The sequence below is a fragment of the Botryllus schlosseri genome, chromosome 12, assembly GCF_051294905.1.
Source record: "Botryllus schlosseri isolate E-star chromosome 12, Bs_hap1, whole genome shotgun sequence".
NCBI lineage: Eukaryota > Metazoa > Chordata > Ascidiacea > Stolidobranchia > Styelidae > Botryllus > Botryllus schlosseri.
This window is the reverse complement of record NC_137247.1, coordinates 346,778-363,646: the sequence shown is the minus strand read 5'-3', so window position 1 is coordinate 363,646 and position 16,869 is coordinate 346,778. Positions and strand designations below refer to the sequence as shown.

At 42.9% G+C, this 16,869-nt stretch overlaps 1 protein-coding gene across 1 annotated transcript in view; it reads right to left on the bottom strand.

Annotated features, from left to right (window-relative positions):
* LOC145452005 (frizzled-10-A-like) overlaps window positions 1-15,854 on the bottom strand; it is a 297,630-nt gene extending 281,776 nt beyond the window's left edge. The window contains exon 1 of the mRNA XM_080330224.1: window positions 15,837-15,854. The gene's annotated coding sequence lies outside the window, so the exon portion shown is untranslated. The remainder of the gene's footprint in view (window positions 1-15,836) is intronic.
* Window positions 15,855-16,869: the final 1,015 nt, after the last annotated feature.

The window sequence follows — 16,869 nt, the reverse complement described above, 5'->3', positions numbered from 1 at the left end:
AGGTTACAGCCTGGGAAATACTACCGAAACTATAATTTTGTAGCCAGGTTTCATACATTCAGTAGAATCTGCTTTCATTTCGACTTTTAGTGAGCTGACTTAGCTCGACTCTCTCTTCATAGCATTGCATTGCATTGTTAGTCCTGCAATTTCTTGACTTATTAAAAATGGCAGGAAACTGATTCTGATCACTAAATAATTATAGTTCATTGCCTTGCGTTTCTACTCTTTGCAGCACAATGAGAAATTCAGCAGTAGTAATACGTAATACCAAACCTGAATTGCCACTTTGGTAAACTTTCGACCAGGACCAAAGTCACTCAACGATGACTTTGACCAGAACGATACTACAGGGTTGGTTCGATTATGTTTACAATAAGAGCAATTCTGTTCACAATAAGAGCAGTCTCATGTTCACAATAAGAGCAGTCATGTTCACAATAAGAGCAGTCTCATGTTCACAATAAGAGCAGTCGTTGTATTCACAATAACATCAGTCGCAGCACCACCATATCCCCCGGACACGATGTCTGAGTGGCAACATAGTCCGAACACAGCCCAGACATGATGGCCGAACACCCCCAGACACGATGTCCGAGTGTCAACGCAGTTCGAACACACTCCTGACATGATGCCCGAACACGCCCAGACACGATGTCCGAATGTCAACGCAGTCCGAACACACCCCAGACACGATGTCCGAAGGCCCCCCCAGACACACCCACAGACACGATGTCCGAGTGTCAACGCAGTCCGAACACACTCCTGACATGATGTCCGAACACCCCCAGACACGATGTCCGAGTGTCAACGCAGTCCGAACACACCCCAGACACGATGTCTGAACCCCGCCAGACACGCCCCAGACACGATGTCCGAGTGTACACGCAGTCCAAACACACCCCAGACACGATGTCCGAACGCCCCTTCCCCCAGACATGTCTGGGGTGTGTCTGGGCGGGGGAGGGCGTTCGGACATCGTGTCTATGGAGTGTGTTCGGACTGCGTTGACACTCGGACATCGTGTCTGGGGGTGTTCGGACATCATGTCAGGAGTGTGTTCGGACTGCGTTGACACTCGGACATCGTGTCTGGGGTGTGTTCGGACTGCGTTGACACTCGGACATCGTGTCTGGGGTTGTTCGGACATCGTGTCAGGAATGTGTTCGGACTGCGTTGACACTCGGACATCGTGTCTGGGGGTGTTCGGGCATCGTGTCAGGAGTGTGTTCGGACTGCGTTGACACTCGGACATCGTGTCTGGGGGTGTTCGGACATTATGTCTGTGTTGTGTTCGGACTATGTTGCCACTCGGACATCGTGTCCGGGGGATATGGTGTTGGTGCGACTGATGTTATTGTGAATGCAACGACTGCTCTTATTGTGAACATGAGACTGCTCTTATTGTGAACATGACTGCTCTTATTGTGAACATGAGACTGCTCTTATTGTGAACATGAGACTGTTCTTATTGTGAACATGACTGCTCTTATTGTGAACATGACTGCTCTTATTGTGAACATGACTGCTCTTATTGTGAACATGAGACTGCTCTTATTGTGAACATGACTGCTCTTATTGTGAACATGAGACTGTTCTTATTGTGGACATGACTGCTCTTATTGTGAACATGAGACTGTTCTTATTGTGAACATGGCTGTTCTTATTGTATTATCATGTCTGGGGTATCTTCGGACTGCATTGACCCTCTGGACATCATGTCTGGGAGTGTTTGGATATCATGACTGAGGATTGTCCGCACTGCGTTGCCAATCGGAAATCGTGTTCGGACATCATGCCCCGGCCTGTGTTCAAAAATTAAGCCTAGGGTGTGTTCATAAAATCATGTTTGGGGTGTCTTCGGACTGCGTTGACACTCGGACATCATGTCTGGGGCGTGACGAGTTCGGACATCGTGTCTGGAGGATGTCTGGGGGTATTCGGACATCATGTCTGGGGTGTGTCTGGGGGAAGGGGCGTTCGGATATCGTGTCTGGGGTGTGTTTGGACTGCGTGTGCACTCGGACATCGTGTCTGGGGCGTGTCTGGGGGGGGGTTCGGACATCGTGTCTGGGGTGTGTTCGGATTGCGTTGACACTCGGACATCGTGTCTGGGGGTGTTCGGACATAATGTCTGGGTTGTGTTCGGACATCGTGTCTGGAGGATGTCTGGGGGTATTTGGACATCATGTCTGGGGTGTGTCTGGGGGAAGGGGCGTTCGGACATCGTGTCTGGGGTGTGCTTGGACTGCGTGTGCACTCGGACATCGTGTCTGGGGGGTTCGGACATCGTGTCTGGAGTGTGTTCGGATTGCGTTGACACTCGGACATCGTGTCTGGGGGTGTTCGGATATCATGTCAGGAGTGTTTCCGGACTGCGTTGACACTCGGACATCGTGTCTGGGGTTGTTCGGACATCGTGTCAGGAATGTGTTCGGACTGCGTTGACACTCGGACATCGTGTCTGGGGGTGTTCGGGCATCGTGTCAGGAGTGTGTTCGGACTGCGTTGACACTCGGACATCGTGTCTGGGGGTGTTCGGACATTATGTCTGTGTTGTGTTCGGACTATGTTGCCACTCGGACATCGTGTCCGGGGGATATGGAGGTGCTGCGACTGATGTTATTGTGAATACAACGACTGCTCTTATTGTGAACATGAGACTGCTCTTATTGTGAACATGACTGCTCTCATTGTGAACATGAGACTGCTCTTATTGTGAACAGAATTGCTCTTATTGTGAACATAATCGAACCAACCCTCCTCGAACGATAGCCTATTCAAATTTCCCGGCTTCCTACATTTACTAAGATTACACAGGTATCGAAGTTATCACTCGAAAGCATAATATGCATTGGGTCTATAGATAACTAACCTACGGTTAGTTATCTATATTGGGTCAGTATCAGCATCAGTTTATTTTAGGCTTACCATACGTCCTCTTTTAAGAGGATTTATCCTCTTTTTTGACTTTGTTGAAAGTGTCCTAGGAGGACGCCCTTTTGTCCTCTTTTTTAAAAATATAGGTCAGATCCAGAGCAAATTGCGAGTGATATGCCGCAAATTAGCACAGAAGTGAAGCTCCGGCGGCTATTTCGGAGTGAAAAACGGTGATTTTAGCTCTGAGCGAAAAGATGACCATTTTTTTAGTCAACCGATAACTAGGGCTGGGCAAAATCGAGTACCTGAGTGATTCGATTCTGAATCACGTAATATGCTTCGAGTCGAGTCGAGTAATCGAGTATCACTCATTGTGACGTCATAACAGAATGTAATATGTCAAAGTTCCAATATGTACCTTTTATGCGACCACAGAGAATATAATGCCTGTTGTCCATCACATTAAAGATACTTCGGTATATTTTTCGACCTACCGATTTCATTCCACTTGGTGACAATGTTGTGGGCTGATCATGACTTCGGAAATGTGCTATTTCAGTCACGTTCGTAGCTTTGCACTATGTTTCGTATGCTACGATATGGCCAATCAAGGTTTCAAGGCTTCAACTGTGAAAATTAGTATCGAAACTATAATTCTCGTTGATAAATTATGTTTCAGTGACGAGAAGCGTATAATTTTAGTACTCGAAAAAATCGACTTTTAGTACTCGACTCGAATCATTAAAATTAATACTCGATTCAGAATCGAGTACTCGAATCATTATGCCCAGCCCTACCGATAACAAAGTGGGAAAAATTCACCGGTTTTTGAGAATTCTTCTCCGGTTTTGCATATCTGAAATTTCTGAAAAAGTGTCCTCTTTTTAGATTTCCAAAATATGGTAAGCCTAGTTTATTTTAATTTTAATCAATTCAAAACACCACAAAAACTACGATACAATGAAAAGATAGGAATGTGCAGAAACAACTCGGAGTAGTCTTTGAGATCAGACACCCACCTTGGCCTTGGCCTCAAGACCTGTGGTTCCCAACCTTTTTGTCTTTTCATCATCATCATTGGTTTATTAGCAACTTCTATCAGTTTAGTACATCACAAAAATGCGATACAATGAAATGACAGGAAGGTGTCGAAGCGACTTGAATTAATCTATGGTGTCAGACACCCACCTTGGCCTACCATCATCATCATTGGTTTATTAGCAATTTTTTTATAGTATAGGCGATGTAAAGAGGAGACATGCACACTGAAGGAAAAGTAATCAATCAATCAATCAGGTTTATTAATATTTTCATCGTTTCAAAACATCACAAGACTGCGATACAATAAAAAGATAGGAAGGTGTCGAAACAACTTCGAGTAACCTTTAAGATCAGACACCCACATTGTCCTGCGACGACAAGAAATGGGGCGGCATGTCATGGAAAGCGAGATCGGTAGGTCAGTCGTTGTCCGGTAATCTTGAGGATGAACTGTATTTATTTAGTACTAATTGCTTGTATTTCGACTTGAATGTGGACAATGGACAATCTGGACATGCTCGTCGACTGACGGATGGTCGGCGGGATACTGTTCCACACATCAGGTCCGGCATATTTGATGGAGCGATGATCTTTTCGGTCGATCATATGATATTTGGACGACGTGGACGCGCGTGTGTTGTACTCAGGGATATATAGGGTTGTAATGACTCGATCGAGTCAGGATGTTTTAATGCCGACAATACGAAGTGGAAGTGGTTTAATCGACAGCTGCAAAACCAATGTGTTGCGAGTTCGAATCCGACCGAGGTCGACTCCTGAATTCCTACCTAAGTAATGTAGGTTTATCTGGGCTTCTCCTCGCCATGTCATTCGTGTTGTAACTGACGGCTGCGTCGTGCCTGGAGCGATAGGTATCTGACTGAACTGGCGACTGGCTGTCTTTAGGTTGGCGACTTTTAACTCACAGTTTCACTCGGTACGGATGTATTGCAGAAAAGTAGGGTAGCCTACGTCAGGTAGCGTAATAAAATGATTCTGATGATATTCGGAAGAGATCGGGTTTTATACCCGAGCGATACGAAAAAGGGTGTTGTGGTTTGCGTGAAAAAGGGTAGACTTGCGCAGTCGCGCGACAGGATATCGAAGCTTGTGCAATGCGCAAGGGGTATATAATATTGCGCAATACGCCAAAGGATTATGATGGTATTTAAGGAATACGCGACAATAGATTGCGAGGCTGAGTATGTAGCACTCGTGCTCTATACCAGTGATTCTCAACCTTTTTCACCTCGCGGACCGGTAAAATTTCAAGAAATATTTGGCGGACCGGTGGATTTTCAGAATTTGATATCAACCCGAAATGTAAAGTATACAGCCGTTTTTTAAAAGTAGGCCTATATGGTGCTAAAGAGTGACATTTTTAGGGTTTTGATCGTAATTAATCATGTTCATGATGGCATACATGTGAATTTACGGTAGTGAGTCTGCTGAGTCGAGGTAAAATTGCCGTTCCCAGATGAACGTGCTTCCGCCGAGAGTCGTTTACAGTCTTTCGCGCCGTATGCCTTGGATTTAACCGACCACGCAAACTCGAATAATATCCTTCTCTTCGACAATATGGGAAGAAGTGTTTCGGAATCGAATCAAGCACCTTGTCGTGCTACCTTGCTGAATGTTCATTACGCACTGCCACAAGACGTTGGAAAGGAAGGGAAAGGACGTAGTTTATTTTTGTCCTTGATGTTTTGCGGCATATACACCGACTCATGATACACATACACACGATCTGCGCATATGCATACCATGAGTGCATGATGTGCATATGCCGCTAGACAAGGAAGTGCAGATATAGCCTTTACGGCTTTCTAAGTCATGCTCCACCCCTCCATGCTATCCCAGTAATGAATGAGCGCCAAGTAGGGAAGCCATGGATACCAGTGTTGCTAATCAGGTCTTTGGTCTGACCCACGACCTACCGATCAAGAAGCCGGACGCTTAACCATTACGCTATCTTGTCGGTCGTTGGCTACCCTGGCTACTACGGATACAATGCGCCGCACGAAAACACCTGGCATCAGCTATACCTGGCCAATGGCCATACACAAAACCAGTGCCGAAAAGGCATGTCGTCAGTCAACCCCCCGAAAAACGTTGGTCTTGGGCCTCCCAAAGTTAGATGGATGCTTTCACCAGTAGGCCTACTTGCGAGCACATCCATCCAGAGAGTTCACGTAGCCTAATCGCGCCAAGCGCGGAAATTTTCTATAATTCATGATAGATTCAGTCATTAACATTGGTAATTGCGTACATATTGCTTTAATTTTTATATCCTTTCATAATTATCAGATTCTCTCAGATTTCTCTCTCTCTCTCTCTCTCTCTCTCTCTCCGGTAGAGCTGAGTGAGGTGTCGTCTTGGAAAATTTAGGGCATGTATCAAATTAAACATATTCGGCCAATAATTACTTCGTTGCATGTCATTAATTCATGACCTACTGTCTGTCATATAGTGAATAGATATTGAAATCGCCCAAGCGTACTAAACTAAAAGACGCACACGATTCCAAATTACTATTTCTTCACTGGAAAATAACTTTGTCTGTGGGATTGGGTTTCTCCTGTGGGGTATACAGACAGCGAAATTCGGCTCCAGCCATTTAGGTGCCTATGGACAATTTGACATATGTATATCGAGGCTTTCGGTCTACAAAGAGCAGTCCTTTTCGGCCAAGGTTTTCTCGCTGCCAAATTTTGGCACACTTTTCGCAGCCCTATGTTAGCCTAAACTTCATCATGTGTTCGTGCGTCGTGGCGCGGCAATGGCTGACGCCGAAAATGCCAAATCTACTAAATCATGCATATTTCTTGGCGGAAGGGCACCCAACAACCAAGGTATCGAGTGACACAAAATCGAGCAAAGCGCGAAAAGAAAATTGAAAAAATACTCTATAATTTATGTTCATTCACGAAATAACTTTGGCCCCCTTCAATTGGGGGTTTGTGGTGCGGCAGTTACGATAGGGCCTAGGCTACTTCACAAAATGAATGAAAACGAATGATCGTGCAAACTACACATTTTAGCGAGTGAGCTCGTACTTGTCTCTCGCATGTCGTCAAATGATACAGCTTGAACTTCAACCTAATGTTATCTCACGAAACTCAATCAGTTTAAATTTTGATGTTTTATTTATTTTATCAATGGACTATACGTTAACGCCAGTTCCTGAAGAAAGATTGCTGGCGAACCGTTTGTTTACATCGATTTCATACCTGTAGTTAAGCATGACTCGCGACGCGCTCAAACGCAGAGCTCACTGGAGTTTCCAATCACGCCACGTTCGCCAAATTCTCTAAAGCAGTGCTTTTCAACCTGTGTGACGGTTCGCACCTGTGCGAATGAAAAAATTTGCAGTGCGAATGACGAGCATGGTGCGAACGGTGCGAATGAAAATCCCGGATGAGTGCGAACGACGAAGGTGGTGCGAACAATGCGAATTGAAATCCCGTATGAGTGCGAATGAAAATTGCGAATAATAATTGCCAATTTTTCTGACCTGGAATAATTCAAATAAACCTTATAGGAAATTCAAGGGCAGTGTAACTTTTGTTGTTGCGACGCAATTGTAAAAACTTGTTTAATTTACGATGCACCACTAGTCGTAGCTTATATAGCTCAGTGCTCACAAGCCGTAGTGAATTAATATTTTCGCACTATAATTATAACGTAACCAAAAAAAGCTTGGTTTGGAAGCTGTGTAGTCGCAGACTTGTATCAGCCCGTCTGAGCCTGCGACAGGCTAGGAAAATGACGTTAAATTGACTTTCTGCTTACTTACGCTAAACAATCATCATACTTCCGTAATACCTGTTCGATTAGTGCGAGGCACGAGGATAGTAGTAAATACTATCATCACGGACTCCCATTTGCAGGTTACTGTAACGCAAATCTTACCTCTTCAAGGGTTATTAAAGTATGGACTGCAAAAGATATAATTTTGGGTCGACACGGTGCCAGAGCTATCTGTTAATATGTATGTAATATTTGTAGAATTTATTGCAAAAATCCTGCGATAGCTTTTACAAACCTAAGGTCACGGTGTTGGGTACCGGAGCTAATAAGCTTTATCATGAGAATTCATGATAATATTTGCCCGACTGGTTTTTCTGGAAAACATGGTCGAAGACCGTTGGGATGAACTACTGTAGGGACTAGGGATGTGCAACGAGCTAGTTCACGTCTATGAGACTCCTTCATTTCGAGGCCAACCCCTTCTGCGTCGGGTCTTATGAAGACGGAAAGTTTTGGTCAACAAACGGCTGATAAAATGCGGTGCCAAAACATAAGCGTCGACAAAATCTTGGCCAAAAAATGACCGATACTGGATGGCCAATTCATTCGATATGGATATGCTCCATTGTCCGCACAGAATAGTCTCGTTCTTGCAACCTGAGTAGGTAGGTATAGACAGTATAACTGCCACACGCAAAGGAATTTAATTCACCATAATTTGAAATCGCGTGCGTCAGACATATTTTGTAGAGCTGTGTTGGATAGAATTGCTGTGTGCGCGTTCTGTAGCCTATGTCATGTATGTCCGTCACATCATAGCATACTACTGTAATATTAAAAATGAATTCCTTTTTATGGGTGAGGCTCGGGTCGCGAGATGCCATAAAAACTCAGATTTTCGTGGTAGGCTGAAAAAAGCTGCTTCAACGTTATTAAACTGTCATGAACTCTCAAGTTAGATTGAGCTAGAGAGCAGAACACACAGTGTCGTGAGTTTATTTGCTATTACCACATACTCTCGAGACGGAAAATCGGAAATAGAAAAAAAAGTTGGAGCAACGTATAATAAGGTAGCGAGCTCTAATGCGCCTACTCTCCTTAATCATTTGGACCTTATATTCCAAGACATAAAAGGCAAAAGCCTCGACACAAACAGGTGAGTTATTCACACTTCCGACATACTGGAGCCTCCTAGACCCTTTTTGTCACCTCTCAAAATCTCAAAATTTTGTCCAGCAACCATTTTTCACTCTTGAAAAATACGCTGTATGTTGGATAGGAGTGCAGAAAAGACTTCAAGACCTGGTCATCCAAGCACTAGTAGAAGGGTTTTAGTGAAATAGTTGAAATCAAAACGAGCGAAAATAGTAGCCTATTTAATGAGACACATAAATAGCTTAAGATAGATAGTAGCCAATTTGTTGAACATCTGAGCAAATAAATTTTGTATTTTCATCTTCTTTTTGTATAACAATATTCGGTTAGTTTGTGCGAATGAAATTTATATTACAAAAAAAGTGCGAATGAAGCTCAAAAAGGTTGAAAAGCACTGCTCTAAAGTATCATACGCAACACGCACCGATTTAGCGTCTGAAGGATACTACTGGCTAGGATTTGAAGACAAAATCAAATGCTTTGGATGCAGTGTGTACCTCGAAAGATGGAACGGGTCGAGTGCACGGTGTCATGACGCGAATTGTGTACGAGACGCGTTGAACATACCTATTGTGAAATCGAATTTCAAAAGTTTAGTGAGACAGCTTAAAGCCGCTGGAAACGCCAACCTCAACTTTGCGAATATCGTTGATCAAGAGCACGAGTATCGGGTTAGGAATCTCGACTTGCGAAAGGAGTCGACGCGTCGCGAAACCTTTGAGAAATGGCCTAGCTATCCCATACCACGGGCGGTCGGGGAGTTGGCAAAACAAGGTTTATTCTACCTCGGTGACCTGGACAGAACGCAGTGCTTCAACTGCTCGGGCGTTCTACGCAATTGGAGGCCTACAGACGATGTATCTGAAATACACTTGACGTATCACCCGGATTGTTGTTTCGCACGTGGCGACGATTCGGGGAATGTGGCGCTAGCCGAGCACGAACGAGACAATTTGGATAAGTTGCTTGGCGACAAAATACGACGTCTCACGCTACATCTACAAGAACCGGAGGAACCCTCCGAGGTCGAAAAGCGATGTCTTGAGCAGCTATTTCCTTGTCTTAAACCCGTGAATCCTCTCATGTCGTCGTTGTCAAAAAGAATCGCAACGTTCGACAAGGGCTGGGATCCGAATAAAATTAAGGCTAGTGTTGAACAGTTAGCAAAAGCGGGGTTTTACTACATTGATTCGGACAGAACCAAATGTTTTTACTGTGACGGCGGGCTTCGTTGGGACCGGGAAGACGAGGCTTGGACAGAACATGCTAAATGGTTTCCGCAGTGCGAATACGTACTCCGAACGAAAGGTATCGAGTTTGCGCAACGTATCGAACAGACACACCCGAATCTCAATCGTCCTGCGATTAGAAACCCCATAACCAGGCAAGAGTTGATCAAACGTCAAAAATTGGTCTGCGGAAACGTCAGTCGTGCGATCGAGCTATGAGTTAAATAGAGGCGATAAAACGATTGTAGTGTATCAACACCTTTTTGCGAGACTTGTGTAACTGTGTCTTTTGTGCTGATAACACTAGCGACAAATTAGAATGGATTTCGTGTATATTCATTGTAAAATTATTTGAGCAATAAGAAGATGACGGGGGCGCAATTGCTTACTACACAAGTCAGTCGGTGTGAATAAGCAGGCGCGTGGTCAGCAACGAAATACAGTCACTATTTCTGAGGTACTCGGGTCAGTTTTGTCTACTATCACAGTTACCAACGTGCTTGAGCTCGACAGTTTTATGGGGACCTACTCTTTTATAATTAGGATAGAAAGCGATATCACGATACTGACATTCCCTTAAAACTACTTGAGTACTCCAAAACTATATTTTGTCATTCCGTTTGAAGTAAATGTAGCATGTGTTGTAAATCGCTCCAGTTATCTCGATAATCACGCCAGAATGTGTAGTCTCGTCTGGATCTGCAGTACCTAGTACGTTGTGTATACACAGAGAGGGACTGCAGTGGCGACTTGCGTCAGTCGAGTAGCGGACGATGTCGATTTCACACGCGTTCCAAAGTACATTTTGTGAGAATGATGTACCAACACCCCGGCTATTCCCGGTACGACATTGGATCATTGGGCTGTACTAAGGTGGGTATACCCCGACATGGTCGAGTGCGCTCGATCTTTCTTCATGTAACGGTAGTTTGGGGCGCTTTTAGTATTCATATGTTTACACGGGCCCACGAGTAGTTAATATGATCGGTCGCGAACGGCTAATTTTTTGCATGGGTTCTTATGGGCGCGGCGGTGACTCGTATTGAAAACTCGTGTTGGTGACTCGTACTTTTAGACCCCCCTCTCGCTCGTGATTCGTAATGGGTTCTTATGGGCGCGGCGGTGACTCGTACTTTCGGGTATAGGCTGCGGCGATGACTCGTATTGAAAACTCGTGTTGGTGACTCGTATTTTCAGGTATAGGCGGTGTTGGTGAGTCGTATTTCATGTATTCTTACAGGGTCTCTGCTGATTCACCATGTGTTCTTATGGGTGTGGCGGTGATTCGTACTTTCGAGTATAGCCATCTCTCGCGCGGTGTTGAATATGTACGAGTCACCAACAATAACCACACAAACGGAAACGCCGCCTGTTTGCGAGGGGATTACGCAGTGTGCGTGCGACCTATATTTCGAATGACCTGCGCGCTGAATTGTTTCCGTGCAGTCGTGTGCTACTATCGATTATTACACTAGACCAGTCAGTGTGAAATAGTTTGCTAAATCTAGTAATCAGTCGCATGGTGTTACTTTAGTAATTAGTTTACCACAGAACCGGCGTACCCGGTGATTCGAATACCAACAATATCCGCGTTCACATACTATCACTTCGAAAAAAGGTGTGAAATATTTGTAAAATCCTACGATCGCCCACAAGAGAGAGAGAGAGAGTCTTTATTTTCATCGAACCAAAATACATAACAAACGGCAGTGATGGTGGTACAGAAAATATGCGTGCACAGTATTCGGTATTAGATAGGAATGATCGATAAGACCATGAAGGTCATCTAGTCTGATCACACCAGCATCAAACAGGTACACTTGACTCAGAACAGTCTGGCTGTAAGAAATGTTTAGTTAGGAAAAGAAAATAGAAAAAAAAATTAAACAATGGTAGCAAATGATCAATGAAGCAATGTCTGGGCGAGGTAGGGCAACAGTGTTAGTGTAACGACAAGAGGTGATCAAGTAGGGCTTTTTTGAATCTATTATAAGGCAATTCACGGATATGTGATGGTAATGCATTCCAGATGATAGGTCCCGAGTAGTCGATAGATCTCTTAGTTAGGTTGCTATTGGGTTGGGGTAAGTAGACGTTTCCTTTAGACGAAGATCTCGTGTAATGGGAATGGACATGTTTAGCAGGTATGAAAAAGTCATCAAACACAGGAGGCAGACTATTGGAAAAATACTTGTGAACAACTTTTGATACTTCGAAGCGATACAGTTCATCAACTCGCAAAATTCGATGCTTACGGTAGTAAGGCGATAAATTGGTACGTAAAGGTACAGATGAGATCAGCCGTATCGCACGGTTTTGCAGGGTTCGAATTCTGCACAAAAATGTTGTACATGCATTTCCCCATACTACGATTCCATACTGCAGATGCGAGTGGAAAAGAGAGAAGTAGATGGTTCGTAGTACTGATCTGGAAACCAAAGATTGGAGACGGGTCATTATTCCCACACACCGAGCTAGTTTTGATATTGTGCATTCAATATGCTGCTTCCAAGACAATTTCGAATCAATGGTGACGCCGAGATATTTTGCTGAGTCACATATTGAGATTTGTTTATGATTGATGTTCACAGTGAAATTATGACTGGCATTATTTAAAACGAGCATCTCGGTCTTATCTGCATTCAAACTTAGTTTGTTTGCTTGCAGCCATCTCGACACTTTTGGGAGTTCCCTATTCACAGATGCATGCAGATCATCGAAAGTGTTGGAGGTTATGAAGAGGTGAGTATCATCAGCAAATAGCGTTGTGCGGAATAAAGATGCATTAACAATGTCGTTAATATAAATGAGGAAAAAAGTCGGTCCAAGGACTGAGCCTTGTGGCACTCCACAAGTTATATCTCTGGTAGTCGTTCTTAATGTCCCCAGTTTAACAAATTGTTTGCGGTTTGCCAGGTAGCTTTCAAGTAGAGTTGCTGCAATACCCCTGATTCCATAGTGTTCTAGCTTGTATCTTAAGATTCTGTGGTTAACTGTGTCGAAAGCTTTGCGGAGATCGATAAAAATGCTGCAGCCACTTTCTTTTTGCTTGATGGTTTTGTAATAGTCCGTTACAATTGATAGTATTGCATGGTTGGTGTTGTGGTTGGATCTGAATCCATGCTGAGTCGGAGACAGAACTGCATTCAATTCAAAAAAGTTCTTAAGTCGGCAGTCAATCAGTTTCTCAAAAACCGTGGCAAGATTTGGCAAAACAGATATTGGTCGGTAGTTAGAAATTAGCTTTTTACAGCCTTTCTTAAACACTGGCATTACTCTGGCAGTTTTCAGTGCATCTGGGAAAATGCCTAGACGTATCGACTCATTAAAGAAAATGCATATAACATCACCAATAATATTAAAGACTAGCTTCAGAAAGTGAGTTGGGATGAGATCGGGTCCTACTGCTTTGTTACTTTTCATTTCAGATAATACGATCGCAACTTCTCCTTTACTTGTCGGCTCAAGAAAAATGGATTTCTGGGGGCCAGGACTCAAGTACGAGAGAAAGTCATCGGAGGAGTTTGGTATTGAAGCTGCAAGATCCGGACCAATGTTGCAAAAATACTGATTGAACTTTTCTGCTACTGCAAGCTGGTCTTTGATGACGCTGCCATTCTCGAGTAGCTGGATGTCATCAGTACTCTTGGGAGCATTACCTTTAGTTAGGTTGATAATTTCTCCAATGGTTTTCCATGTGTTCTTGGGATCTTTGGAGCACTCTTCGAATCTTTTTTGGAAGTATGCTTTTTTGGCATTTTCTTTCATATGCGTCACTTGGTTTGCATATTTTTGGTACACTTTTTTGCCTTCGATGGTGCCTTGCAGATAGTAGTGCTTATGCATCCAATCCCTTGTTTTGATCGCAACTAGTATGTCATGACCAATCCAGGGTTTCGATTTCAAGCGCCTTACATTGCGGTTGACTTTCCTAATTGGGAAAGATGTGTCGAGAGCTGCCCGCAGTTCCTCAATAAATTTTTCAAAATGGCAGTTGTAGTTGTCAGTTGTGAGTGGAGGAATTTTGTAGTTGTTGAAGGTATTGCTGACAATTTCAATATACTCCTCTATACCGCGTGGGTTTAAGGGCGTTCTAGATTCAAATTCTTTAGCACAATGTGGCAGGGCCAATTTCATGTGACAGATGATGGGATAGTGATCAGTCATACTGTGTTGGAGCACAAAAGGGGACAGGTGATATTGAAGAGTGTTGCAGTAGAAGTGATCTAGTAGAGTTTTGGATTGATCAGTTATTCTTGTGGGTTCAGTAATTATTTGAGCTATTCCATAAGAATCAAGCATTTCACGGTACCTTGTGTTAAAGTTGGTGGTCTTCAGCAAATCAATATTTATGTCTCCCATAATAAATATTTGTTCGTTAGCTGCCGTTAGCGTTTCCAGAATATTTGAGAATTCGTCAAGAAAAGTCTCTTGCTTTGTTCCTGGGTGTTTGTAGATGACTGCCACTGTGAGAGCTTTTTGTACATGTACTCTGACGAATATATATTCTACGCCTTCGGTTTCAAATTTTACGTCGGGCATCATGTCATATCTCAAACCTTCGTTGATGTATAGTCCAACACCTCCAGCGTTCGTTTTAGATGGCGAGTGTAAAAAGTTGAAACCTGTCAGGTTAACATTAGTCGTTGGATGTTCTTTCAACTTGGTCTCAGAGATTCCGATGATGGTTGGTGAGCAATTGAACATTTCAAACAGGGGGGGAATTTCATCTAGATGAGCTTGGAGGGATCTTGTGTTTAAGTGTGCAAGTAAAATTCCTTGAGATGAGGGGATATCACTACTATTCGTTGAATTGATAGATCTGCAGTTGCTCACGTTGAAAAAGTTTTGAGCCATTTTTTAGTGTGGGTTGCGTTTGCAGTGAGAGAGCAGTATAGCAGTTTCTATTTGAGTTTATCGAGGTCATCCTTTGACTCAATGTGGATTCTGGGTGCACCATCATTCTTTTTCATGTAGATATTTCCATTTGCAGTCCAGAGGTATTTGAAGCTTTTTTTTTGTTTCGCAGCTCGCGCTTCAAAGAAAACATCTCTTCTGTAATTTGTTAAATTTTCGTTTATGAAGAGTTGTTTCATTCCATCTACACCAAACTCCTTGATATCCCTTTTGGCCTTTTTCACTTTGAGGAATTCTTGTTTTGGTTGCTCTGAAGAGAATTTGGCTATAACGGGTCCTGTTTTGTCCTTATTTCTGAAGCGCACTCTATAACACTGCACAATCTGTGGCGCAGTAATCTCAGCTTTCAAGGCGTCAGCTATTTTCATGATGGTTTCAGGCAGATTTTCTTTTTCGGAGTGGGGAACACCATGAAATTCCAGGTTGTTGTTTCGAGATTGCTGCTCCAGGTTGTCGTTGGTGCGTTCTAGGTCAGATATTTTTTTGTTCAGGAACCTCATAGTTGACTCAAATTTGTCGTGTTCGTTGAGCATGGATTCTTGTGAGGCGAGTTCTAGTTTTTTTTTGGTGTCCTCAAATTCTGCATTCATGAATTCCATACCATTCTTGCAAGATTCTATCTCTTTTCGCAGTTCTTCTACGGCAGAACCAGACTTTTTGATATCTTCAGCTGTAGTCTGCAGTTCTGAGATGATGTTGCGCAGTTCCTTGTTTTCTTCCTTTAACACTTTGACTTCAGCGAGCGTATTATCCAGTTTACTCTCCATCTTTTTCAGTCTCAGCAAGATGACTTCTTCGTTTGTTCCGGGCTTTGTCATTTTGTTTCTTGGATGGGTATATAGCCTAGATTATAGCCTAGATTACTTTAAAGCTTAATACAACCAAATACTCCAATACACCTAAGACATAACCATTTTTGTGTCTTGTCATTACTTACATCCCAATCGCTACAGTTTAATATGTCGATGGTTTTTACTATCAAGTAATAAGTAATGAATAACAGAACCGGTGCAGACTGTGATTCGAAAACCAACAATTTGGCACTTGCACGCGATCGCTATATGTTTTGACACTTCGGAAGAGTGGTTGACTTTAGTTGGGTGATACAAATCATGAGAATATTCAATCAATGTGTCAATTTGTCAACTTGAAATGAAACTCACTATATACAAATCAAGTTGATTCGTATTTGAATGTGTTGATTCGACACAACTCAAATCCTTTGAGAAATCCTTTTAACACGATCTATCGAATCAAACGTAACCTGAATATTACTGACGCTAACATTCGGCCGCGTCGGATTATTCACACATTCCGCGCTGCTGTTTTCACGTCTATAGAATCAATACCAATTACCTATAACTCTACAAGAATCAAGAATCACAAGTATGCGCATTATACAGTTATTGTCTTTATCAACTTGAAATCAATCCCTTAACAAAAACACACATCTTATCACTTGTCAACTCTATCATGAAAATCCTCGAACCCGTATTATTAAGAATGTTATAGTACGGCGTCGGAAATCCACTCGCGAGATGTACTAAAGGTAAATCCAAATAATCCAGAATGAAATATTTGGACTTGACATTGTGTGAATTGAAATATGTTTGACAAACATGACTACCAACTTTCAACCCAGTCATAGTTAGAGATTATACGCATATTGATTTGAAACAAGTAATGAAACCTTACAACTCTATTCACAGTTTTTCGTTTGTCAAATAGAGTTTCAGTAAATAATTTCACTATGCTATCGCGATATTTTAATGTGTTACTACACACAATCAAGTCAATCAATGAAATCGCGCCTGTTGTAAATATTTCACACTTGACAACCGCTTGCACATAACACGATCGAGTTGCAATGCGATGAGTTGAATCGGAATATTTCAAC